Source organism: Papio anubis, chromosome 7 (assembly GCF_008728515.1).
Source record: "Papio anubis isolate 15944 chromosome 7, Panubis1.0, whole genome shotgun sequence".
Taxonomy (NCBI): Eukaryota; Metazoa; Chordata; class Mammalia; order Primates; family Cercopithecidae; genus Papio; species Papio anubis.
The window spans coordinates 70,032,850-70,058,926 of NC_044982.1; the positions used below are offsets into that span (position 1 = coordinate 70,032,850).

The 26,077-nt window shown below is 40.3% G+C and overlaps 1 non-coding gene across 2 annotated transcripts in view; it reads left to right on the top strand.

The window, feature by feature from the left end:
• The first annotated feature begins 1,158 nt into the window (after positions 1-1,158).
• The window catches only part of LOC101000842, a 33,240-nt gene continuing 8,321 nt past the window's right edge, over positions 1,159-26,077 (top strand). The window contains exon 1 of one of the 2 annotated variants that reach the window (XR_004184943.1): positions 1,159-18,311. This is a non-coding gene — a transcript (uncharacterized LOC101000842). Of the gene's footprint in view, positions 18,312-24,829; positions 24,847-26,077 lie in introns of those variants that run through there. The other variant, XR_004184945.1, reaches the window with a different exon arrangement.

Below are 26,077 nucleotides of genomic sequence, written 5' to 3' on the forward strand. Positions count from 1 at the left end.
GTGATCCTAGAGGGAAGGGCCTGGGAGACGGCTGGGAGGTGGTGTGTGTACCATGTCTGAGCTTTGGGCCGGTAACACAATGGCAATGTAATTATCTGGCTGAAACACGCTCAAATGGCAAAAAGTTGCAAAATAGATCGACCTCCCAGAGAAGAGACAGAGCTGGTTACAGAGGTCTGCAGCCATCATCCTTTTTTCAATACATTTTAAACAAGAGGATCTAGCTAGTGATTCTGATTCAATACACATAATCAGTTTGCAAGTCTTATTTCCATTTGAAAACAGGGCCATTTGCAATCATAAGAGCCGGACACGCTGAAAGATACCGAGCGCATTCCGAGCAGATGATGGGTGACAGAATCTGTAGGCAAGCACTAAATATTTTCTTCCAGCTTCAGACCTTGGGCATCAGTCTTCGGTCCCGAAGCATTTTAAAAGGAATATTCCTGTTGAATATATAATTGCTTAGAAAATGGAGACTCCATGGTTGGGAGGAAAAAACCGGCAAGAAAGGTGACAGAGGAACCTTGTTGATTGTGCTTCTCTTCGGTACTGGTTAACAGTCATTTAATGAAGAGTCTACCCATTGGGTAGAAAACTTGATGGAAAAATTGAATTGGTTTTTAAGGGAATGGCTGCCAGAAGGGGTTGCCGGGGTTAACATTCTCAGGCTGGAGCTGCGAATCCCTGGCTGGGTGTGGCCGGGACTGGCAGGGAGTCTGCGGGGCCTTCAGGGAAGCCCAGGGACAACTCTGCGACCTCCCAACGACGCCGCCAAAGACCTGGGGGCCCCTCGCGGCCCGGCTGTTCAAAATGGGTTGCCAAGTGTCTAAACTAGAAGTGTCGGCACTTGAAATCGCGAGCTGTCTTAGGATCTCTCGCTGCGAAAGTTTGATTTCCAGGACCAAGAGAAGCAGCTGTCCCAGGCGCTTAGTTTCCTGCCCCGCAGCCTCATCCTCCCCGCACCCCCCACTTCTCAGTCTCCCCAGTCCCAGTCCTTACCCCGCCCACCCGCGGCCTCTCTCCAGACACCCAGCCGGCAGCCTGGCTCTCGGCCCCCGCCCGTCCCGCGTCCCCGCGTCCCCGCGTCCCCGCGTCCCCACGTCCCCGCGCCCCGCCCCGCCCCGCCCCTGCCCAGGTTCTTCCTCCAGTTCCCGCGCTGGGAACAGCCTCGGCCGCGCGCCCCCTGCGGACGCGGCCCCCAACCCCTCCTGGAGATCACACCGGCAAGTCTGGTGTGCGGAAGAGTAGAAACTTCCCGGGAATTTAGATCCCAGAATATACAAATATTAGTTCACTAGGTAACGACGATGATGCAAACTCCAACTTGTAGGGCTTTAAAAAAAAGCTCTTAACGCACAATCTTTCTTTGTACAAATAAACGAAACCAAACAAAGCCAGCGAGGTACTGCTGTTTCCCTGGTAAATTTTCTTAAGGAAAAGAGAGATTCCGTCTCTGCCCAGATATCAACATCTAACGAATTTTCTAGGAGACTGAAACTCAAGCTAATAATAGTATGTGCTTAATGCTAATTCCATTTTTATTTCAAAGGGGGGTAATTTATCAGCCTCTTCAAAGTGATGCCTCGTAGGCAGGTGCTGTGTTTTTGGATATCCTTGTAAAGCATTTTTGCTTCTGGGAAGATCTCAGAGGAACCAATAGATAAGATGTGTGTATGTCAGGGGATGGAGGTGGGATTCTTTACAGCTCATGGCCCTGCTTGTTCAATTTCCTGCAAAACTCATTCTAAAAGCCCCGGGGTTCTCTTTAATAGGGGCCAAATGGCAAGAACCCCAAAGAGTTAAATATTTCATTCTTCCTCCCTATACCTCCTTCATTGCGCCTTCCACCCCCAGCTATAAATTCTAGATTTTTTCTTTCGTCTCTGGAACCCATCCTGTGGATAATTGAGAGTGACCCAGAGGCACTAATCTGCCCTGGGGTGAGGTGGGGGTGGCAGTGGAGGTGAGGCCTCCCACAAGCTCCCTGGTTCTGCAAACTGGGAGGACAGAACTCCTATAACTGGCAGGAGGTGAGGGGGATGCTGGGACCCACAGGACCTAGTCTGCTAGGGGAAAGGGAAACAGGCTCCCATGACTGAGGACACAGCCTCAGACCAGGCGTGGCTGGGTGGACAGGAATGTGGTGCCCAAAAGCAGCAGAGATCCAGGACAGGAAGTTGCAGTCATCTGACAGCCCCATAGAGATACATTGCCCACATGACTATTTCTAGAAGTGGTTGTGATTTGTGTAGATCCCTTCACACCCTCCCGGGCCCAGGATGCACAGGCGCTCACTAACCCAAATCTTCAGGTGCAATCCTGGTCAGAGAGAAGAAACTTCAGCCTGCCCTTCTCAGGGAGACCCCTTCTGCCTCCCCAGTGTAGGTGTGTGAGACCCTCATTATTACCCCAAGATCATGTGCAGAAGCATCAAGCATCTTATTCTTGTATTTACAGCCTGGTGCGACTTTATTATCTACTTTTCATCTGTTTCTTCATCCTTCCCTATTTTCCATTTCTTTATTGCAATGCCTATGTTTTCTTTGCTTTCTTGTCCAATTTCAGTCATGGCTGCAGTCCTACTTTATAGGTAATTCGGCAATGTTTATCCTAATGTCAGTACTAAAAGGAAAAGTAGAGAAAGTGGATGGGCTAAGTAATAAAGAATGAAAGCCAGTAAGGTCCATATGGGAGACCAGTTGGGGAGTAAGAAGACCAGAGAACAGCCAAGGTCAGCCTATCAGAGGACTAGGGAGAAAAATGATGGAAGCAAAGAGAAGCCGCAGCCTGGAGAAATTCAATTAATGTCAGTAGATGGGGAAGAATGAGTACAGCCGGGACCCAAGGCATATGCCTCCCCTGGAGGGGCATAGAGAGGGATAAGGAGGAAGCAGATGTGTGTATGGCAGTCTGTCTCTGAGCTGAGGGGCAAAACCTAGAAAAGCTGGCCTTCCCTTCTTCCAGGCTTTAAGAAGGGGAACTGTCCTGCCAGAGCAAATTAAAAGGCTGGGGAGTCCAGGGGTCAGGACCGGGAGTTCGCCTGCCGAACCCCAGCCTGCTCCTCCGCCCTGGACAGCTCCGGGTTCTGTACCCTGTGGAGGAACAGATTCAAGGGAACCTGGGGGCAGAGGGCAAGGCCAAGGGGAGAGGAAATAGCTTCTAGAAACTTCTGTGGAGACAGGCAAAACTCTTTTTCTGCACACGTGTCCCATTCCTCCTCCCTGTAGTTTGGAGAGGGCATTTTAGAAAAAGAGCCCCTTGGTTTTCCCCGACCCTGCGGTTGGACAGCGCCCCCTTTATTCTCCGCGAGCGCGGCCTGGACAAAGGCGTCACTTGGAGGGAGCCTCAGTTGCCTGGGAACTCCGAGCGGAACCCACCCCGCTTCCCTAACCCGAGTCGTTTCCCAGGATGGAAGGCGGATCCTGGCTCCCCGTCATCAGGCTAGGCCGCAGGTTCTGGCTGGGCTGCACCCCCCAGGTCCCCGCCCCCAGCCCCCATCCCCTGCCCCGCTGGCCGGGCTCCGCAGGGCTCTCGCAGTTTCAGAGCCCGGGGACTCCGGCGCAGGAGGAGGCCTGGGCTTGCCCGGTGGCTCAGCGTGGAGAGAAGGAGAGGGGAGTCCCCCGCCCCCCACCCTCCAGGCTGCTTGGGGACTTCGAGGGGCTTGGAACCCGGGTACTCCTTTTTATGAGGTTCAACACACTGTGAGATATTTTAGCTGCAACACAACCCTTTTAATACCCAGTATGACACCGACTGTGTGAACGAGGCCCTTATTTGCTTGGTGAACGCCGGGGTGCACATCAAGACGCTTCCCTGCCTGGGAGGCACAGAACCCTCTCCATGGGCCCCGAGGCGGGCAACCGAGGTAGCTGAGAGGGACCGCGGCCCAGCACCGGCTAGTCTGGGTGGGAAGGCGGCCGCCCAGACTTCATGCGGTCGACACCCTCTGCTCGGCCCCAGCCTAGAGGCCGCCAGCATTTGAGTCCCCTCCCAGCCGCGGCTCCGCCGTCGGGGCTTTCCCCGGAAAGGCACAGGCGCCACCTCGCGAAGTCAGCTTGGCCAGCTCCTGAGCCCAGATCTGTCACCCCAAAGCAAGGGGCGGCACCCGCGTCCTTCCTCGGCGGCCTGCGCGCTCCTGTCCCTCCCGGTTAATATTCTCCGATAATTTCCGAGGCAAAGATTTCCATCTTTTGGGCGAATTTGTTTCATCTCTCTTGAATTCAGAAACAGAGCCTTCAAAAGTCTTAATGTGTGTTTATTTTTTCTAGCATTCAAATGAATGCGAAGCCACGGATCGAATCCCGTCACTCTTTGGGGGTTAGCTTCTCCCGATATTTCACACGGAAAACAAAACTGGGTCCCTCTTATTTGTACTTGTCCTTAACCTTTGCAGCAACTGCTGTAGATGCGGCTCTGTCCATTCTCTAATAGATTTTACTAGGGGCTGGTGACAGAGAACTGATTTCTTTTCTATTAGGGTTTAGCACATCTTTGTTGAAGGCCTGTAGAATGACCAGGGATTAGATTTGCATCTCTTAGACGCCCTGTGTGGTCTTTGTGCGAAGCTTGTAACTGTTAAAAATGACTTGTTAGGAAGCGTGTGGGCTCTCATCGCTCTCCTTTTGACAGAATGATTGTGAAATTCAGATTGGCCCTGTAGGATTTAGCCCGCAGATTCCACCTGAACCCTAAGCAATTAGACCCTAATCTCACTGCAATCATATTTGAGTTAGGATTTGTTGCACTTTGTTTACTTCAATTAAAAGCAGTGGAATAATTTTTTTTCCAGCTTTTAAAGTGAAATCTCCAGGCATAAAACCTTAGGACTTCTTAGAAATGCTTTTGGTAGTGATGGGGATTTCTTTTCCGTGTGGTTTCCTCCAAGTCCTCATGACCACCCCCTTCCTTCTCCTATTTAAGTGACTCCTTTTTTCCCCCTGTTGCCCGCCAAAGCATCTTCACAGGGGGCTGAATTCGCGGAGCTTGGGAAGAACCGCGTGGAGATGACGTCCAACTGGAGGGGCGCCCAAGCTCCAGCCGTCGCCCAGGGCCCGGATGGCGATCCTATGTCCCGCTGCCGCGCGGAGCTTTCCCGCCCCGGCCCACTGGCTGACTGGCCCCCGCGTGGGTTTGGGCAGTGGGCGCCAGTCGGGAGTCTTTCTTCCTGCGGCAGAGCAGGCGCTTCTAAGGCGCTGGCCGCCAGCCCCCCGATACGGCGACTGAGGGGGCGGCGTGGTCAGCCTGACCTCAGCGTGTGTTCCGGTAGCCTCCCGCCCGCGCCCGCAGAGCTACCCGCGGGGACCGGCTGCGGCCCTACTGCGCAGGGTCGGCTCTAGGGGTGGGGGCGAGCGCTCTTTTTGGCAGGGTCTTCCTCTGAGCCAGCACTGGCCCGGCGGCCGTCGCACCTCCGGAGAGCTGGAGACTTGACTTCTTCATCTCCTCGCTGGGCCCCAGAGGCCCAAAGCCCAGGATTCTGGGCGCAGCCTCCTGCCGGGCTGCACAGGGCCTGTCGCCCAGGTCGTCAGGATCTAGATGTCGTTTAACCCCGATGCAGTTCTCAGAAGTTGCCTGCAATTACTGTCAAGTCAGGTCACCTTAGTAGTATTTCTTGATCTGTGGCATCTATTTTCTACATTTGTTTAGGTGGTACGACTTTGTCACTTTTATTTACCCAGAACATCTCTTCATCTGGGAGACTTGACAATGACTTTGGGTTATCGTTTATTCCATTTTGATTCAGGACCACTTATTTGCTCGTAGTGAGTTTGATTCGATTCCCTAAATTACTGCTTCACCTTTCTCAGTTAATATTCATGAGCGAGCGAACTGCAGGATTTAACAAGAGAAACGGAGGACTTCAATGCCATTTATTGTTGAAGGGGGAAGAGGGAGACACCGCTTTTTAAACTACTCAATAAACTTTTAAATAACAGGTGCTCTCATGGTCATTTGACTCAAAGAAGATATTTTTAAAAAATTCTTTGTATTTAATTCCGTAAGAATAAAGTCAGCCTGCAAGCTATCTCTATCTGTATTCCTGACTAAAAAATTTTGAGGAGGAAATACTTTGCTGAGACTAAGTACTATGTAAATGCAGAGCTACTGTAACTGATTTAAGCAGGGAGTCCTCTCTTCCAATACTTTCTGAGGTGCAGTCTGCTTAAAAACAGATCCACCTCTTTAGATCGTTCTTATAGCTAGTTACTCTTAACTTTATTAAGAATCTTTAAGAATTCAAGGGAATAAATGAGAGAGGTTCTGTCTTGAGATTGGATGGTGGGGAGGTGGGAAAGTGGTTTTAGAGAGGAAGGGGAGCAAGGCCATGGTGTAATAATCTCTTTGAGATCTACCAGGAGAAGTCTTGGTCTATTGATTGAGGATTCCTGCTACAAACCAATCCTGTGTGCAGTTTAGTGCAGTTTTTCATTCGTGAATAGGAACTGTATCAAAACCCTAGTGTGACCATGACAATTGGGTAATCACACACAAGGCATCTGTGCTAATGGAGAGATTCTGTAAATATGTTTCTAGTGAATACACAGATAACAGTCACAGTGGAAGGGTCAGGTGCCACAAATCATAGATTACTCTGCCAAGGGTTGCCAGCCATCTGAGGAAGGACATTAACTGCCTTTGCATTCTCAGAATACTCTCCTCAGTTCGTGATTTCACTTACTTGACCCTACTTCTGTTATTAAAAAGCTGGCAGGCACAATTAAGGGCAAGCAGGTTGGCTACCTACCCTTCTGGCAGCTCTCCAATATTCCCATTTAGCTGCCAGGAGACATGGAGAGGAGTGAATCACTCATGAAATCCTGTGGGAGCATCTAAAAGGTACGAGGAAAACCAGTGGCAATGGGCAGGTCCACCAGTCGGCCCCATCTCTAAGTCTGCTATCTCATATAATAAATCACTGGGAGAATTCACTCTGGGAAGGGCAAGGAGGGGAATGATAAGAGGTAACTTAGGTATAGGAGCTCTCACTCAGTTTCCTTGGAAAGTAAGTTTAAGTGCATTACTTGATAGTTCCAGTTTTGAAAACTGTCACAAATAGAAGTAGGATTCTCATTACTAATAGGGAACAAAAATCAGGAAGAGTTTCCCTTATCAGACAGTAATAAGGGGAAAAAATCAAGAGCTTTCAATGAAATTTGGAGGACTATCATTTTTTTTCACAGAGCAAACTTCTGGCTTTTAACAATTATACTAATAGAGAAATTATTACTACATGGATAAGATTCAGGTACTCAACTTTCAGAATAATGTGAAATTGAAATTAGATAAACATAGTTCTTTTCTTCCTCAAATTAAAACAAGCAGGTATCTTGCATACAGGGGCATTGTAAAAGCAAAACACATCTCTCTCAAATATTAGCGTTGTGTTCTTGAGGATGTAAAATCTGGGAATGTAACATAAAAGAATTATAAGGCTGAGACAAGACATCTTGGGTTCCCTTTGTTGGTAGATAGGCTCTTTTCTCATACTCTTACATTGGAAGTGGTTTGGGGATCTAAAATGAACTACCACCACTAAAGGCAAAGCCGTAACACTTATTATTAGGTACCATGGAAAGTAGGCTGGTTTCATCAATGAAGGGGACTGGCTTGTATGAGAGGCCTTGTGGCACTTTTTGAACAGAAAAGAAAGGCACAATTTATTGAAGTATGAGTGGCCAGGATGGCTAGCAAAATGTATTTTTAGAAGAATATTATATTTTCTAATATGCCAAGGGGTCTTTAGATGTGAGATATTAAAAAACTAATTTTTCCCCAAATTATGTTATCACATTATCATATTCTTTGAAGAATAAAGATAGACATTAGTCATCTACATTACCAAGGGAGAAAAATATTTTAAAATCAGATGACAGATTTGTGCCTTGTAATTTAAACAATACTGAATGATGAACAATCTTCCAAGTTCATTTAAGCAGGAATGAGAGGGAATGTCTATACAAGTGAATTTAAAAAGACCTTATTGTACAAATATGCCTAAACCCCCATTTTATTAGCTTATAATACAAATCATTACTTGCTCTTGCTACTAAAAATCATTTTAATGTAATGGATTCATTTCAGACCTATAAGAAAACCAAAGCCCATTTTTTTTACACCTTTACGAAGAACTTCAAATGGCCCCACCCAAGTTGGAGACACAGATATACTTTTTCTTATTAAGTTAGAAAGTTGAAACTTATCCTAATGAATAAGAATAAAGCTTTTTCTTTTATGAGAGTGGAGAGAAAGTAGACAGAAGGAAATTCCAAGACTATGTGATTTGATAGGTGGTCACATTTTACATTCTTAAATTTAGAGCTGTAAACAACCATATTCTTTCTCTCTTTATCTGCTGTAAATCTGCTGTTAGTACCTTCTTATAGAGCCTGGCACATAATATTTGCTCAGTAAATACTTTCTGAATCAAGGAAGTTGGAAAATATTTTTCAGTACTTCTCTTGTTGTAATCCTTTCTGATACACAAAATGTAAAGATAATGAAGTATTATTAGCATTTTTCTTCTTTTTATGTAAACAAACATTATTGAAAGTCTAGATCAGTTTGATTCAAAATGACAGAAAAGAGGGCCAATTCTTTGTTAGTTAGTAAGAGAGGAGTCTTTTATATTTCTCTGGCTACACAAATTAAAACTATGTGAGGTGATGCTGTGCTGTTTAGAACAAACAAAATCCCAGATACAACACAAAATAAATTCTAACAATAACTTGGAAAATCCTTAGAGTTCATCTCTTTCTACATTCCAGACTTAAGCTTTCCATAACACACCCACCATTCAAGACCTTTAAGATTCTAAAGGGTAACCGTCTTCTAAAATGATGAGGGGGTCACAAATCCTATCCTTCTGTAGGCAGTAAAGGTGGGAATTGACAATTTCTTTTCATCGACCAGAAAAGAATTTAAAAACTAGTGTTAATTGTTAATGATAATGCCACATAGGGCTGCTCTGTAGAAGGTGATCTGATGACCAAGGGGAACTCATCACACAAGAGCAATGTCTACTATTACTGTCCTCCTAATTGCTGTCCCTTGGTAAACATTCCTCACATGTGAGTTGGGGCTATTGCCTTGGGGCACAATGGAGCCAATGTCGTGGAGTTGGACAGGGGGGATCATAAGATTGGAAGTGGCTTCAGGATTGAGATGCCCTGTGCCTTATAGTAACCTAAACAACTGAAGCATTTCTTCATTAACTTGGGGGCCTGGTTTAAGATTATCTACATGTCAGAGGAAGAATATGCTGGCAAAATCTTTTTAATTTTAAATGCAAATTATTTTACCAGTAAATATGAGGGTATCATTGCAAGTGGAAAGCGTGTGTTTTTGTATCAAGGGCATCCCTGGCTTCAGCTGAGCAGGCTCCTTTAGAAGACATTTGCATCATTGGCAGTGTCTGTTCAGCAAAATGCGGAAGACTGGACAGAGTCAAACAGCAATTGAACCTCAAATAAGCTAAATCTGAAATCTAAGTTCCATTAGTTTAAACTAAAAATTCTCAGCCAGTCATGGTGGCACACCCCTGTAGTCCCAGCCACTTGGGAGGCTGAGGCGAGGCAGGAGGATTGCTTGAGCCTAGGAGTTAAAGTCTGAAGTGCACTGTGATCACACCTGTGAATAGCCAATGCATGGTAGCCTGGGACCCTGCCTCTAGTAAAACAAAACAAAACAAAACAAAACAAAAATTCTCTTTTAAAGCACTCACTTGGCATAAAAATTCTGATGCCACTTCATGTTTATACCTAAATGTGCATTTACAGTCTTAATGGGTTGCAGGTTATCCTTTAACTTATGTTCCTAATAAGAAATGGAGCCGTAAAAGGCAATTCTCTTTTTTAACATCTGGAACAACAGTGGCCCACTGTTTACCTGAGAATTCTCCTCTTCGTTCACATGAAGATATCAATTCATATTTCACTACCAACTTGATGCCAAAGTCAAGTCAATTCACTATAAAGCAAGAGTGATTTAAAAAGTGTACTTGTAGGCAATGGTTAATATAACAGAAACCTTAAAAAGAGGTTGGTAAAAATATTCTTTTGTCATGTGCACCCACTTTAGACCCATAAAAAAGCGCTGGGGGATATCACCCAAGGCTTACAGATTTTGTGACAAGAAAACAAAATTGGTGGTCTCTTTACACTGATCCATTTATTTAGTCAGTAAACATCCACTCAGTGTTTACACCAGGCAAAGTAGTAGGCATGGAGGGAAAGATATGTCTTTAACCTCAAAGATAATGTGTGTGGAGAAACAGGCATGTAAATAGACACTTACAGTTCAATGCAATGGGTGGACCAATGTGAGGTCTGTGCAAGATGCCGTGGAATTCCAGAAGTATTTATGTTTGGCAGGAGGAGAAAAGGTGGTGCTTGAGCTCACTCTTCAAGGAGGAGTAGGGTTTTATCAGACATTGCAGGTGGAGGGAACAGCATGCACAAAGGCCCAGGGGCAATGAGAAGGCATATCATGTTCAGGGAATCATACCTAGTTTGCATTGCCACAACATAAAATGTGAGGAGAGTGTTAGAAGTGAAACTGAAGGGGTGGTACAGGCTAAACATTTCAAAGAGCCCTGAATGCCAGCCTAAGAAGTGTAGATTTTATCTTATGTAGCAGATGGAAAGCCAATGAAAAAAACTCAAACATAATCAGATGTGCATTTTAGAAAGGCCAGCCAGTCAGCAGAGTGAAGAATGGAATGGAAATGGGGCAAACTAGTGACAGTGAGACTATCTGGTGATTGTTTTCACCTGCCTGCTTGGTGTAAGTGTGCTAAAGAGAACCACCTTCCATCAAATAAATATAAATCCTCAAAGCCTGGCAAGAATGAAGGCGTAAAGATATTCTCCAAAGAAACATCTTTTTAAAGAAAAAGACTTCACACTGGGTAAAGATGGCCAATTAATTTGGTAAGACCTGCACATGCCTTTTACATACATACTTGTTTTGCTGAATTATATGACTGACACCACCTGAGGACATTTTTGTTACTGTATTAAACAAAAAAAAGACTTTGTAGTATTGTAGAAACAGTATTACCAGGACTCAAGAATTGCCTGTAGTTTAACTTTACACCTTCGTCTTTGTAAGACCTTGGGAAAGTCACTTTACCTCTTTTAGCCTCCATTTCCTCAGTTGTAAAATGAGGAGCACAATGTAAATTATTTGTAATGGCACTTTATTTATATTATTGTATATTGGCAGCTTTGTTTGCACTTATTAATCTCTCCTAATGTTTATTTCTTACTCCATCTTAATGATTGTTTTTTTTTTTTTCTTTTACCATTTTAAGAGGGACAGAAATATTTGGAAGATAACTTTTAGAGGTGTTATGTGGGGTAAAACTGTGTGTTGACTGTACTCCACTTTATACAGTTAGCCTTTCTCCTGGAAAGAGTAAGGGTGTTGGTAGCCATTTTGAAACACTGGACTGCTCACGAGTCATATTTTATCCTTACATGAACAAAAAGACGACTATTTAATCACTTTTAAGGTCTACTAGGCTAATGAATGATTTAGCTCTAATTTTTAGATTATAGATTTTCCTGTCCAAAATGATTCTATTTCTCAAGACAAATAACTGCATGTTCTCAAAAGGCTAGTGTATGGATACAGTTGTGACCCTTAAAATCATAGAAAGTGTGCTGCTTCTAAAAAATAGCCTCCTTATTTTAAATTCTGCATTTCTTTGGAAATATCCTGTTATTTAATTTTTTTTCCACTTAAGGGCCTGTTTACATTAGTAATATATCTTCTAGAGCCCTGGGAGTTTATAGGGTTTGTACCTAGAAAACATCCCAGCACTATTACTATGCTTCAGAGACATACAGGGGTCCCAGGGCAAATCAAAATGTTTTTAAATGACATGTGTGAAGTTGATGAAAATTCATGACCTCTCTGTCAGAGCTGCTTGAGTTTAAATCATCAGAGAAAGGTGAGTGCAAAGAATTTTATTTAATACTTTTATTCTGGAATCCTTCTCATTCCTTGCTCATGGTCCCAGGTTTTAGCTCTGTTCTACTTAACAGTCTGATTACAAAAATAAAAAATTAGCAGTGTGTTCTAAATTGCTTTTCAGAATTTTCTGCTTAAACCACTGCTCAGATATATAACTTTTAAAGAGGGATTGAAATGTAGTTTGAGAATATGGTCACATACTACAGAACATGCAAAATACATGTGGAAGACCTCACGAGTGCTGGTAATTCAACTGGTTATACTTTATGATTTAGAAATATTTTCAAATTTGTCTTTAAAATGGAAAAGAAAACATTGCAGGGAAATTCACAAAAATAAAAAATCCCAAAATACTGTGGTTACTGAGATCAGCTGTTTTTGAGTAAAAATCCATTCAAAGCAAAATAAAAGGCATTGTGTGGTGTATGCCGGCTAAAACTGAGAACACAAGAGCATTGCAGTTAATTAGAACCAATCAACAGGATGCTTTGCAACATTTCTCACATCAGTGCACCATCTGATCTTCATAATACACATTTCCCACAGTCTTGATGCAAAAAGGACTGGAAATAAATATTTGACTCATCAAAAATATATGATGCTTTTTAACTGTGCTTTCTAATAATTATTTTCAAGTTACTGTTATGAAAATAAGATCTTGAAAATTTGCAAAGGCTGTTCTATTTGCATTTTAAGGGGGATAATCTTAGTTACCTTTTTTGTTTTGTTTTAATTTTATCTGTACTTGAACCTGAGAAAAATACTGATTTTTAAGAATAATATTTAGGGCATGAATTTGTTTTATTACATGTTTTATATATGGCTGTTGTACTTATGAAAGATAACTGAGCTTTTCTTGGGTAAACCATCATATTATGAATGATTAATTAGTACACTATAAATAATGAAGCACTACATTATAGCTGTTTTCATATTAACAGAACACTGAACTAAATTAACTGCATTAACATCTACATCATAAATGTTTTAAACGAATATGCAATATTTAACACTATTCTGTTTCTACAATTTATTCAATGCCTGGTTCAACCCAGAAAAGTTTTGCTTTAGTTTCATTTATTATACTCACAAATTGTTCTACTAGGAAAAAATATTATATAGATTTTGTCATATTTTTGTTAAGTTCATAATTTGTTCCTTATAGACATTTGTTTCCTTTTTTTTCTTCCCTGCATCTTACTTTTTCTTTTTTCTTTTTTTCTTTTTTTTTTTTTGAGAGTCTTTGTAACCTTGTCTATATATTAAAGGTAGAGCTCCCTCTGGGCCGCTGAAGTGCTTCAAAACAGATTCACAAAACAGTTTGTTAAAAATATGTTTAACCTGAATCAGAAATATATACAACTTGACAATAGTTTGTCATCAAGTTTTGCTTCCTCTTAAAAGCTAATTTACGGATGTCTAGCAGGTATCGTTTTTAGAGACAAAACTAGCTGTGAAACTGTTGCTATTAAAAAGAGAATTATCTTCCAAATGAGTTGATGATCCATTCTTCTAAATTTATAAGGTACAACTTGCTGATGGAAGTAATTTACTCTTCAAACTCTGCAGTCATCTCTTGCCAAAAGAAAATGTTTGTTTATTCCATTGTGGTCTATATGTTTTCTCCCTTTACATCACACAAGATGTTTTTCTCCTCCCAACCCCCAAAAGCCCATTGCTAAATATTGTCTTTCTTGAACACTCTGGTTTCCGTAGGAAAAAAAAGAAAGTTTCAAGAAACTGTCTTCACGCTAGCAAATAAACTTTGTTCTTTGTCCTTTTCTTTGAACAGATTTGATCTACTTCCATTGCAGGAGGTGTCTCTTAGCTAGGTTCTCTTTAGAAAAGTTACTCTTTCTACTAATTTACAGAGACAGCTTTGATGACAAATACTTTATTTAGAGCACTCATCTTACAAACACAGAAAAAAGCCCATGTTAGGATGTAAATCTTTTTCTTACTAACTAGCCTTTTAAAGGCAATAATATTTGTGTTTATATTTTAAACATTTGATATATTTGCCCATTAGGATTGAAGCATTAGCCCCAAATGTTAACTGCTCCAAAGAAAAGCAGTTTCAACAAATAACCTGAAATTGGCTCTGTTACACCAGTTTGATTTATAGGAATTTAAATAATAATGGCCTAAAATGCATATTACAATAACTCTGCTTATCTATAATATCTTAAGCAAACAATGTAGGTAGAAAAGTCATTTGATAAAGATAATTGGTTCAGGCAAAATAGAACTCACATTCTTCTGCCAGATAATAATTCAGCGGCTATTCTAACTTCAGTAGTGCTTTATTAGACCCAGTTCTCATTCTTCTTAAAGACTTAAGAAAAAAGACACATTCTTTATCTTTAAACAATTATTTTAAAATAAGTAAACAGCAGGAATGGGATAAAACTTCTCTATCAGATTTACTTGCTGTTATTCAGTTTCTCAAAAATTTTCTTAGGGGACAGGAGTGTCATATGTTTAGTTTCAGGACAAAGGCACCTTTTAAAATGAAGAGCTTAAACAAAATCTATAAAGAAGTTTGCTTAACAGATAGTAGGCTAACTAAGCTTTTAGTTGTTAAAATTATCAAAACCAGGGGGAAAAAAACTAACATTTAACGAACTTTAAAACTAATGTGAGGCTAATTTTTAATAAAGAACATCTTTTAAAAATAACAGAAGCAATTATGAACAATTTCTGGAATTCGCTTTGGATAACATGTCGAGCAGGCACATTGTTTTACTATTCTTCTGTGATTTTCTTAACTTCCTAATTAAGAAAAATTATGTAACTTCAGAATGTATCCAGCTTAAGGAAACATTTTTATGCAGATGGTACCCAGTTAAAACAAGACAAGACAAAATCTTAGAGTCAAACCACATTAATTAACTCATTTGACAATTATGTATTATTGTTGCTATTATTATTTTGTTTGATTAATGACCAAGCTATTAAATAATTCAAATAATTCAGATTTCTAGCTGTGTTATAAAATGTTCTTTTAATAATTTAGCAATTAATTATAAACCCCTTGCATGTGATTCATGAATATTCACTTTTATATCTTGAGACATGTATTTAAATTTTACAGTTTATTAATTGCTTTTAGCTGCATGTTGTATTAAGGTGCAAATAATCTATTGTAAGTTGGTTGAGTTCATTTAAGAGAGTGTTTACATTTAATGTTGCTTTTTAATAGACAGAAATAAAGTTGCTAAATTCAATACAAGGCAATTGTTAATTTGTTAAAGTTGCAAAAATTTTGTTAAAATGTTTTGGCAATAAAAAATTTCATAGATATTAATAAATCTTCACTTTATGTCTTTCTATCCTATACACTTTTTAATTGCTTTAAATATATAAATATATTATTTATTTTTAAAGGAATGAGCAAATTAGAATTCCAATTCACTCTAAGGAGAGAGAGTTTAAATTTTTCAACAGGATAATTAACTATTTGCTTGGCTTCAATTTATCTGTCTTGTACATACAGCGATTTGACAGAACTGACTAGTGAAAACTAACCAAAGCTAGAAATCAACGGAGAGAATAGTCAAGAATGGAAAAAGGAAGAGTTTCAGGAAATGATATTTTCCCATCAGTGGATAGGCATGCATACATTAAAGGCATAAAAGGCCGTGGGAGGAGAAACAAAAGCTGTAAGCTAAGGATCCTGCAAGTCTGAATTAACTAAATGGGGAAAAAAATGAAATCATTCTGCTTAAACCTGTTCACTAATAAAAGGAGAATCGCTTTTGTTAAATATGCTTGGTGTGATTATCAAGCAAAATTTTTTTCTCCCAGACATCTATGAATAAAACATGCATTTGAGCACTAGGTAAACAAACAATAAATGGATGAGTTCAGTTACAACATAATAACATTTTATTTGGAAAACATATATAATCATATTTGTATTGGCAATCCAAATTTAATGACTTCTTTCAGTAAAATCAAAGTGCCTCGCAAATAACATTTAATGCATAAGGATTGTTTATTCTTTGCCCATTTTTTTTTCTGTTTTCTCAAATAAACAGATTTTTAAGGTCTCTGCTGAACCATACATAAACTAGGTGAAATGTGATTTTTCAGAAAAGACTTTCTTTTGGATTTTCTTAATTTTAGGTTACAGATGCTGTAAAAATAAATTTAAAAACATGTTTTTGAGATGGGGAGAAAATGTTTTCAGTCTGTGTAGCCTGGGCTGATTTGAACAAGACTCTGTGTGTAACCATAGTCTTTGGCTTATTAGCCATTTCATCAACACGACATCATCTTCTGCAAAATATGAATGAGGAGAAACCATTTACAATAAGAAAAGCAAACAACAGAATGAATTTCCTCTGTTGGTGTTTTGTGAGACTGTTAAACAGAAAATGGAGGGAAGAACTCTCTTTAGACGATATCACTTAATTAAGTAAAGCATCCTAATCAGAGTCCCCTCCAATTGTAATGACTGTAGGGAGTCAAGTACATTTCTGTCTATATTAGAGTATCTAACTGCAATGATTTATTGATATTTATTTTAGAAGTGCAACACAAAAGCAATAAAACAGAGGAAGCAGGGAGAGAGGGAACATGCCATTGCTTACTACAGTTACAACCAGAACACAACAAACTTCCTGATTTTCACGTGGGAGGTTTTGCTTTCCAAAATCAGAGCCCACCTTTATAAGAGAATGTTCCTTTCCCTCATTTGATTTTTCCAAATGTTCACTGTGGCGTTTCTTTGTCCATTAGATGAATCATTGATTCACTTTCCTCACTGCAAGAATCACTGCAAATGAGTGGATGAGCACCTGCTGTTTTCTGCAGTGACATTACTGGATTGCATTCTACCCTGATTTTAGTCTTAAAATACAGCTTCTCTGTATGAGAGAGAGATTGAGGAAGGAGAGTAAATATACAGTATAGGCAGACAGACATTGGCTGCCCTCCAAGTTGCACACAGCATAAACCTGTTTATCTGCTACATTTCACAAATCTCAAAAACATGTGAATAATCAGGCAAGCAACTGGATAAGTGATTCACACTAGGGAACCTAACCAATATTCTGATGAGAGGATACTATGATGCTAAGATGTTGAGGCAAATAGGCTTGTATTGTAGAAACTGCATATAGTAAAGTTGATTAGTGGTTCAAAGGAGAAAATAATCTGTACTAAAATGAAGTTGAGGCAGTATCCCACCCTGTGGTCTTTGGTTTGTTATATTTATGTGCAAGTTACCTGGATAATTGAGTTTAAAAATATATATTCATTCATACCATTCCAATAATTGGGGTCAGTATACATTGATTGGCCTTCATGTTAGTTGTCAAGGTAATTTATTTCTGGAGACCAAGATCTAAATATTGAGGGCTAGTGCCTTAAAACCCAAATTATACCAACACATCTATTTGAAATTAAATTACCAAACATGCTTAGAACCTATTCATTTTGAAGAAGCAACTTTTCTTGGAAGGCTACAGTCAATTTTTATTATTGTAGAAGATGAATTGTCTGAGAATAAGTGAACTAGGCATGTAAGGCTCTTGTTATAGCTACATCACTGCTTTCTCTATTTTTCTCTTTGTTTCTTCCTCATTTGCTGATCATTTAATCTCCCTTTGTCTTATTCCCATGATTATTGTGCTTTAGCATTTAGCTATGAAGTGGAAGCTCTCAAAGGTTTTGAGGCTAACCCCAAAAGTATACATTGGTTCTGAAAATTTCATGAGGTTGTTTGTGAATTTTAGGCTTGAATCACTTCCATAAACTATATTTGGTTAATTACAGCAAGATGAATTATCAACCTGCTTGATATATCTGTCTATTCGCTTATACGGTAGACCTGTCATCACAGGTCTATACCAGGAAAATGTAGGTTTCTCTACATTTGCAAACCCAAAATACTATTCCAGAAAGAAGAGCAATAATACAACAAGGCAATTGAATAAACATTGCACATCCTACAGCTTTTTTTCCCCTGCATTGCAGAAAGGCAAATTGCTAAAACTTTTTGATACTAGAAAACTTTGTTAAATTATGGTAACCAAAGACATCATCATCTTAGCAACAGAAAGTCTTGGAGAAGGTAGGTGACCTGGAAATTGATGTTCCAAACAATATTCTGCTACATTTGAGCTTCTTCATTAAAGCTTTGCCTCAAGAGAATGTATGTTGAGTCTACTGCCAATTGCATCTGCCAAATGCTTTTTATTGTCTGAACATTTTCTCATCTTCTTGCTTTTCGTCTCAGGTTCTTTTTATTCAGGATCAGGCACAGAGACTGACTGAATGGCTCCAATTATCAGGATTTGAAAACCCAGTATCAGAATCTACCACTTTGTGTAAGTCTGCCCTGAGCAGTGTTTTCTTTAGCAACAGGACACTTACATAATATGGGATCATCTTTTCTTCTTTACTTCTCTCTGACCTTGTAAAATATGACAAAATTTTTTCATGATTAATAAGTCCACTGCATGGGAGATTTTGCAGGAAATGCAACATAAGAACTAAAAAGCATTCTTTAAAAGATATGTTCAGGTAAGTGACAAATGGAAGTTTATGGGTGGTCAAGGGTGTTACTAAAATTGTTGAGAACCTAATCAATAGTCTGAAGACTCAACACATTGATTTTTTAATCATAGAAAATTATACTAGGCTTTCTGTGTGAGTCGGGTTTTGAGTATATGCCCACAAAGCTGAAGTTGGTTCTGTGAACCTCAATTAAGGTCAACCACAGATGTTTTATGCAGCCAAGAAGAACCTTTTAAAAGTTTTTTTTTTCTTTTTTTTTTTTAAGTGATAGCTATTCTGATTAAAAAATCATCACCAGGGGCCAGGTACAGTGACTCACGCCTGTAATCCTAGCACTTTGGTAGGCCAAGGTGGGCAGATCACCTGAGGTCAGGAGTTCAAGACCAGCCTGGCCAAAGAAGTAAACCCCCATCTCTATTAAAAATACAAAAATTAGCTGGGCATGGTGGCAGGCGCTTGTAATCCCAGCTACTCAGGAGGCTGAGACAGGAGAATTGCTTGAACCCGGGAGGCGGAGGTTACAGTGAGCGGAGATCGCACCATTGCACTCCAGCCTGGGCAACAAGAGCAAAACTCTGTCTCAGGGGGAAAAAAAGACCAAAAACAATCACTAGAGCTGGGCATAATGACGCATAACTGTAATCTCAAAACTTTAAGAGGCCGAGGCGGGCAAGTCGCTTGAGCCCAGGAGTTCAAGACCAGCTTGGGCAACATAGTATGACCCTTAGCCAGGCATGGTGGCGCACACCTGTAGTCCAGCCACCTGGGAGTCTGAAGTGGGAGGATCTCCTGAGCCTCAGACGTCTAGGTTGCAGCAGGCTGTGATCATGCCACTGCACTGCAGCCTTGGTGACAGAATGAGACCCTGTCTCAAAAAAAAAAAGAAAATCACCAAATCCTACATAATCTATATACCACAGGAATCTTAGAAATAATATGTGGGCTGCAAGTGAACTTTTTAATTCTCAAAGGCAATACAAAAAGGATATGAAGTTAAAAAAATAAAAAGTTGTTCCTTTCTTTTCCCCTAGTCTCCTCAATCCCATTCCCCAGTGGTGGCCTTAATAGTCTCTCATATATTTTTACCAATTTTTAAAAATTCATATGCAAGCACATCATCTTTTAAATCACAAATAAAATCATACAATATATTTACTATTTTAAGCTTGTTTTTATTCACCTCAGTGTATGTGACTGTTGCTCCATGCCCTACACATGGGTTTATCTCATTCTTCTAGAGCTGCAAAAGATATTACATAATATAGTATTATTTATATAACCACTACCATGTTGATAGATATGTAGGTAATTTCTATTTAATTTCTTTGCTTTTACAAATAATACTTCAGCAAATATATGTATAGTTTTTTTTTGTTCTTCTATAAGTGTACTTGCAGAATCAATTCCTTGAAGTAGAATTGCTAGATAAAAACACATTTACAATTTTTGAATTATATTGCCACATTATTGACATAAGAAGTTGTAACCATTCATTTTTCACTGACAATTTTTGAGAGGTGAGGATTTTGACAAGCACTGAAACGAGTTCTGTGTGTGACACATCTGCCTTCTAGTCCATGTCTTCAAACTTGGCTAAACAGAGTTCAGTGGCAGCTGGGAGGCTTAGTGATTATCTCGTGGAAAGAAAGAATCCTCCTATGGCCTATGTGCTCGGAGTAGCAGCTGTGGCTGGGAGGAGCAGCACTGGGATGGGGAGAGAAATAGCTAGGGAAGTACGGCTGCCATCAGTTTAGGACTGGGCTTGAGTTTTCACCAAGGCCACTTCCTAGAAGCCTTCCTGACACGGGTGGGGGCTGAGGAGCAAAACCAGGAGCCATTCTCACAGGCTGTCATGAGAGTGGAGAAGCAGCTACATTAGCACCATCTGCAGCCTCGCTTTCTGTGCACACTCTCCATCTCTGCTCAGATTCTAATCCATGTATGCATTTACCTTTTCTCCATAGCTCATCCTGGCTTTTAGGGAAGTGCTATTCTCAGTCACCTGTGGCTGCTCATCAGCAGGCAGGAGTTCTCTAGGCTTCCTCTCTATTTTACCACTTAGTTTGTCTCTGCGTGATTAACCCAGAAAATTTGCCCGACATTGACCCAGTTCCCGGATTTGAAGAGACAGCCTCATCCTTGAAACTTTGACTCCTTATTCAATACTTTTATCTTTATAAGTCCTGTTTTCATCTTGAAATAGAAACTGGGAAGTGCCTCTTAATCTACACCTAGATCGCAGCCTTTACATTGAGGGGTTACTTGAATGTTCTCAGGGTTGCAGTTACACTAGAAGTTTGGTTTGTATTTAGCATTAACATGCTAGGCACTATGGTAGCCCCTGTGAGTGCAAAGATGCATAAAACACAGTTCATGCCTTCAGAAGTGTATACCATAGTGAGGAGGAAGCACTAACAAATGCAAGCCACTCTGAGAAGCGTTAGAACAGAGGTATTTAATTAAAAAATTCTATGAAGTCTCAATTCTGGAAATTTATCCTACAGACATACAAAAGGACTTATAGACAAGTTGTTCACTGCAGCATTGCATGTTATGTGAAGAGTTAAGAAACACCCTGTCAACAAGGACATTTTATGAGTCCTATATACTGACATGGAGTGATCTTTGGGATATATTTTATATGAGCAATCAAGCTGCAGAAGATGTATGGTATATGTTGCTTTTTGTGTAAGAAATCTAGGAAATAAAAATATGCATTAATGCTTGTATATACATAAAAACATTGGAAGAGCCCGGAGGAACACAGGGCAAGTGTTAACCTATAGGGGGCATCAGGGATTAGTGGGGTGGATAGGAAAAGGGATCATAATACAGCTTTTCAATGTATATGTTTTAATGTCATTTTAATTCTTGGGCTATGTGATTGTGTTATCTAGTCAAAAATAGCATATTCGAAACTTACATAGTAAAATAAGATTTCCCCCTCTTCAACCTCTGCATTTCCCGAGGTGTTTGGAAGTGCTTGGCTACATTTATCTGGGATAAAGAACATTACATGGGACTGGACAAGGGAGGCTCCGAACAGGATAAAGAAATTTTCTTAGAGTCCACTGAATTTTTCTTACCACATTCATAAATCCACTGTCTCATGGAGATGATTTTGAGCAGAGCTAGGAGAAAGAATAGATATTCTTCACAAAATTCTGAGAGATGGAATTTCTGGGTTTTTGTTTTGTTTTGTTTGAGAGAGAGTCTCCCTCTTGTCACCTGGGCTGGAGTGCAGTGCTGCGATCTCAGTTCACTGCAACCTCTGCCTGCTGGATTCACGTGATTCTCCTGCCTCAGTCTCCCAAGTAGCTGGGACTACAGGCATGTGCCACCTCACCTGGCTAATTTTTTGTTTTGTTTTGTTTTGTTTTGGTATTTTTAGTAGAGATGGGGTATTGCCATGCTGGCCAGACTGGTCTTGAACTCCTGACTTCAGATGATCTGCCTACCTCGGCCTCCCAGAGTGTTGGGATTACAGGCGTGAGCCATGGCACCCAGCCTGAAATTTCTTATAAACAGGACACATGTAAGATATGGGAATAATTTCGGATGTTTCATTTTTTTAGCATCCTATAGGCAAGGCTGTGAGAGTGGCCACTTCAGGTTTCCCATGATGATGTGGTAGGAAAGGCATGATTTACCCATACCTTGAGTTGACCTGCTTAAGTCATGAGGTTGAGCAATGTGAAACTTTTCTTCCTAAAGCTTTAAATAGGCTGGGCATGGTGGCTCGCACCTGTAATTCCAGCACTTTGGGAAGCCAAGGTGGGAGAATCACTTGAGCCCAGGAATTAGAGACCAGCCTGGGCAACAAAGTAAGACCCTGTTTCTACAAGAAATCAAAACATTAGTGGGGCGTGGGGGCATGCGTCTGTAGTTCTAGTTATATGGGAGGTGGAGGCAGGAGGATTGTTTGAGCCCAGGAGGTGGAGTCTGCAGTGAGCCATGACCGGGCCACTGCACTCCAGCCTGGGTAATAGAGCAAGACCCTGTCATACACACACAAAAAGCTTTAAACAAAGGTCTCATGCTGATCAATGAATAAGAGAAATTGGCTGCCTTACCAAGTAAATGCCTCTTTTATTTAACAAAGATGTGTCCCCTAAATTTTCTAGAACATCACATTAAAGTGATTTATAGAAAGGTTGTGGGATAGAATTAGATCTTGAGAATTCTCTGGTCTCTTCCGTAAAGTGAAATCAGGAAGTTTTGAAAGAAGGTGGTAGAGAATAAATAATTTGTGAGGAAAAATGTTTATGATGATTTCATGATTATAATGTTAGAAGACTGTTAAAGAGTGATATAATCATCACAGGAGCCACACAAGGACATAAAAGGCCCTTGGTGGATGAGGAGGACTTTACTTCCCCGTACATCTCTGCACCAAAGCTCATTACTACTATGACTTCCCTGACTTTCCAGTTCATTTTAGTCCTTTTTGGCCATAAGACTATACCTAGGTGATAAGCTCTGGTTATCCAGGAAGCATGGGGGTAGGTGAGCATGAAGGGGTGATTCCCTGCCTTCCATTCACCAGTTTCTCTCATTGCTTCCCTCATCCCCCACAAATTTCATCTCTCAGCTAGTCTCAAATCAGTCCTGTGACAAGAGTCTGAAAAATCCTAGTGATTTAGGAATGAGGCTTTCAGATATGATAAAGTGACCATATAACATATCTAGCCTACACCTAGTATCAGTTTCTTTTTTGAAGTACTAGTGAGTCATTTTATTTTTTATGTGATTATCACACAAATGTGAACATGTTAAGCAAGTTATTGCTAGCAATCAGGACCGCTTGTTACATAACATCAGTAAGAGGGACTCAGGTGAGAAACAACTCTGATTATAGGTATTTAGCCCAAATGTACATCAGTTGTAACTCCTTCAATGTATTCTTTTAGCAGCTAATTGAAATACTTTATCAGTGAAAGTCTTGACACAACAGTTACACAAACATACACATAAGAACATGGGGAAATTAAATAAGACTTATAATATACACCTTAACAAAATGATGGCTTAATTTGTACTCCCTTTGTAATTTTAACTAAATATTGTGGTGAGTAGTTCTTACTTTAAATCCTAAGTATATGGGCATTTATTACACACAATATGAAAATACTTCAGGAGGCTTGTGATTAACGCTGTGGTATTCAGGCACAGTTTATAGCGACTTTCAATCAAAGACAAAAGGCCCAAGCAGATGATGAAACACTTAAAAAAGATGTATGTATACAACCAAGGACTTAATTCAGACTTTCTCATTTTAGCGCAGTTCTAGTTCTTGGCTTATCAAGGATGGCCCCAAAGAAGTATTCTCTGAGCCTGGCTCAAGGACGCCCTATGGATTAGCCCCTAGGGTAGGTTGACCAGAAAAAGTACAGGATGTTCAGTTAAATTTAATTCCAGATAAAGAGTGAAAAATTTTAAGTATAAACATGTCTCAAATATTGAATGTAACATACTACATTTAAAAGTTAGTTGTTTATTGGAAATTCAAACGTAATTGGACATTTTTTATTTTCATTTTTTCTAAATCTGGCATCCCACGGGCGCTGAAGAATACTCAAATACCTCCTTTCCCTGCCCACCATGACTGAACTTGGATCTTTCAATCATACGGACACATGCTTAAACTCTTACGTACTCACTCTCTGAGATAAAATGCCTTACAGATTTGAAATCCTCAAATACAGAATTTCTTTTTTTTTTTTTTTGGAGATGGAGTCTCACTCTGTCACCCAGGCTAGAGTGCAGTGACGCGATCTCGGCTCACTGCAAGCTCTGCCTCCCGGGTTCATGCCATTCTCCTGCCTCAGCCTCCCGAGTAGCTGGGACTACAGGCGCCCCCTACCATGTCCGGCTAATTGTTTTTGTATTTTTAGCAGAGACGTGGGTTCACCGTGTTAGCCAGGATGGTCTCGATCTCCTGACCTCGTGATCCGCCTACTTTGGCCTCCCAAAGTGCTGGCATTACAGGCGTGAGCCATTGCGCCCAGACCAAATCCAGAATTTCAATCTAGTTCCATGGTCTGGATCTCTTATTGGATATTGCCTACTACCTAAGCTTGTTCCCTCCCCATATAACATTTTGTTTATACCACATATTTTCAAAGACATTTTTAAACATTTGTTTTTGAAGAGAAACATCAATTGCCTCACCGCTAAATGCAATACAGAGAACATTTGAACATCTAAGTTCTTCTCTCTCTCTCTTCCTGAACTTAAATGCAATTTTGATTTTTCTTTCTTTTTGTTTCAGACGGAGTCTCACACTGTCACCCAGGCTGGAGTGCAGTGGCGCTCTCTTGGCTCACTGCAACCTCTGCCTTCCAGGTTCAAGTGATTCTTATGCCTCAGCCTCCTGGGTAGCTGGGATCACAGATGCATGCAGCCACACCTGGCTAGTTTTTGTATTTTTAGTAGAGATGGGGTTTTGCCATGTTGGCCAGGCCAGTCTTGAACCCCTGACCTCAAGTGATCCACCTGCTTTGGCCTCTCAAAGTGCTGGAATTACAGATATGAGCCACTGCGCCTAGCCCAATTTTGATTTTTCAAAAACATGTTCTTATGGTTTGGTGCTTACATTTTAAAGAGTAGAGAGATGTGAAATGAGATAGGAGAGTGCTTTTCAGACTAAGTTTGTACCTCTAGATTGGTCTCTTGGAACTGTGGTAAAGGTAGCTACTCAAAGGTTTAATTTAAGATTTTCTAAGTCAAACCAAATGCCACTACTACTAAAATACAGGAACTAAAGAAAAGGAACAGCAATTTGGTAGGATAAAGAATAAAAACTGTAGAGTTAGCAGATTTGAGATCAAGTCCTAGCTCTGTACCAGAAGTAGCTGTGAGATCCTAGGCAAGTCATTTAGCCTCTGTGACTTGCCAGTTTCCTCCTCAATACAACAGGGATAGTAGGGCCACCCAAAAGAGACATGCTATTTGTAGAAATGATTTGTAACCTTCAAGTCCAATCCAGATGCTTGCAGTGGTGATGATGAAGATGATGGTCAAGACATAAACATTATACAAGTCAATTATTAAAGATATTTAAATTTTGACTCTCAATTTTTTTACTACCTACTTGGTTCACAAGAACTATATATATATAAGAGTATTGTTCTTATATGGGTTGAGAAAAGAAAAAAGACACCAAAAACTAACCCAATTTCATATACTTTTAGAAAACAGCTAACTAAAATGTTATGTGTCTAAAAATGGGATGTTTAGAGGAAAATATTTAGGATCACATTGAAATCATGGATAACAGAGAAGAACACTGAGAAACATTTTGTTTAAAGCCATTTACTTTTATTTTTGGGTCAACACTCATTCGATACTCAGCCTATTTATTTTACAAAAAGCATTAGCAAGGCCTTTTCAGACTCATTTATTATTATTATTGCCATAATCAGCTTGGAGTTTTCAGTGCATAGTGAAGGCTTTGAGGAGATGTTGAGTGTATCTATTTGTTCAGTGATAATAGAGAGGATGGAGCAAGAGAAGAGGTGGGCTGTATGCCCTAGGGTTCCTTTTTGGCACTTGTGTCCTATGCTCAAGGAGAAGG